We start from the raw sequence: 2,352 nt of genomic DNA on the forward strand, positions 1-2,352 counted from the left end.
ATTTCCCGCAAAGTTTCAAATTGTAATCGTAAAATTAAGACATGCTACCCGAATAATTAATATATATTCAGTCAGAAACACATAGCAAATAATTAGTAAAAAAAATGGAGAGATATAATAACATATAGTTAATATTACATGCCCGAAAAATAAATATTTCTATATTTATTTTTGAAGACATTTACATCAATTAAAGTAAACTCATACACAGATGACATATTTATTCCGTTTTACTGCTTCAAAACCCCGCCCGTTGCTCGGTAACTCGCCATTTCTTCGTCTAGGGTTTGTTCTTCGCTCGGCAACATCTGTTCGCATTGCCATTTCGTCTTCTCCATTTCTTCGTGTAGGTATGGCGTTCGTCTTCTCCATTTCTCCGACTAGGTTTGAAAAATGTATTCCTAATTTCTCCGTCTAGGGTTCTTTCTTCGGCCTTGGCGCTTTTTCAATGATTTTTTGTGAGTAATATGTAAGAAGACAATATTTTTAAGTTTTTTCATGGAACATAAAGTGTATTTGTGTTGTGTTTCTCTTTCCCGTCTTCTTCATGCTTAATTTTAAAATCTCGGTTTGTAAATCTACTTATAAACTAATTCATGCATCATCAAATGGAGGTTCACTTACAGGCTATGTTCTGAATTCTTTGTTACTTGCAAGCTAATTCCAGAAAGCAAATTTTGTTTAGAAACGTAGTCAGCTATCTTATTTTCTGTTTTGAGATACTTCCTTCAGCTCTCATTAACAGGTTTTGAAGTCCTGCCAGACACTTCCTTCAGCTCTTCAGTAACAGGTTTAAAAAAACTAACAAATTCATTGTAGTAAAAATCCCATTTCAATTCAGATTTGTTAGCATTTTTTTCATTGAATTGTGAGTTACATCTTTGATTTGCAATTTCAGTTATTGTCGATTTGTGAAATGAGTTCGAGCCGCTCGATGACATCAATGCGAAACCTGAACATCCCAATATATTGTCATTGTAATATGCAATGTTCAATTTATACTTACTATAAAGCTAATAATCGTGGCAGAAAATTCTATCGATGTCCCCGGAACAAATCAGAGGATGATTGTAGATTTTTTAGGTGGTTTGACGAACGAAATGGTTTATCGGAAGATATGAAACATATTACAAGTGCAAATGCAGCTGAAGTCCTTTCCAACCATACTGTCTCACTTACAACTGAGTTTCTTCAAATTAAAATGTTATTGGTGATCCTCATTTTGCTTCTTGTAGTTGTCTTGAATTTGATATCAAAATGTTGTAATTGTAAATGAGTTCGAGCCGTATTTTGCTTGTGTAACCGAGTAGGTTCTATTTTGCTTAAGTGGTTTGTTATTGTAAGAAGACTCATATCAGTTATAAATTTAAGAGCTTGTTTCTTTATGATTGAAAAAAAAAACAAAACAAGTGCAAATGCAGCTGAAGTCCTTTCCAACCATACTGTCTCACTTACAACTGAGTTTCTTCAAATTAAAATGTTATTGGTGATCCTCATTTTGCTTCTTGTAGTTGTCTTGAATTTGATATCAAAGTGTTGTAATTGTAAATGAGTTCGAGCCGCATTTTGCTTGTGTGTAACTGAGTCAGTTCTATTTTGCTTAAGTGATTTGTTATTGTAAGAAGACTTATATCAGTTTAAAATTTAAGAGCTTGTTTCTTTATGATCGATCAGTTATTGTTGAGTGAATTGTTATTGTTCAGAGCTTCTGTGTAATTCTGTTTCCTGTAATCGTGAGCAGGTGGATCATAGCTCAGTTTCTTCATTTCTTATATGGAAGATAAGAAATGAACATATTTACATTATAATTACATTATAAGCAAGTAAAAAGCACACAGCTCTATTTCAATCTTACTCTGAACTTCATAATTGAATTGGAGGAGAAGATAAGGACAATTTGAAGATATCCACAACTGCAAATATTCATTGGGAGGAGATTGTGAGGAGAGTCATAGCTCAGTTTCTTCATTTTTTGCATTTGTAGAATATCTGTTACATAACAGTTACAAAACTGGATTACAAAAATGGATTACACCATACAGCTGGATTACAAAACAAGACTCTTGGTGTGTGAATTACTGCATGATCGATCAACTACAACTAAATTGATGATCTGCACGGCTAATTGGTAGTTTTTCAGGAAGACCTGATGTTGTAGGCATATGCAACACATGCGCATTATCTTCTCCTTCAATATTTAAAGGGTTCTTGCAAGTGCTTCTATGGTGCCCCCATGAGTTGCAATGACCATATTTATGGCTCATTTTTGTTGACTTATGTTAAGAAAGGTAGAGGTAGATCTAAAAAGACTTGGTTAGAAAATATTAGAAATGATATTTCTTTATTATATTT

The 2,352-nt window shown here is 33.2% G+C and overlaps 1 long non-coding RNA gene across 1 annotated transcript; it reads left to right on the forward strand.

Moving 5' to 3' along the window:
• Window positions 1-270: 270 nt before the first annotated feature.
• Window positions 271-1,164, forward strand: LOC114578568. The gene is made up of 2 exons (XR_003699566.1): window positions 271-790; window positions 899-1,164. It is a non-coding gene; the product is annotated as an uncharacterized LOC114578568 (long non-coding RNA).
• Window positions 1,165-2,352: the final 1,188 nt, after the last annotated feature.

Source organism: Dendrobium catenatum, unplaced genomic scaffold (assembly GCF_001605985.2).
Source record: "Dendrobium catenatum unplaced genomic scaffold, ASM160598v2 fragScaff_scaffold_156, whole genome shotgun sequence".
Lineage (NCBI taxonomy): Eukaryota > Viridiplantae > Streptophyta > Magnoliopsida > Asparagales > Orchidaceae > Dendrobium > Dendrobium catenatum.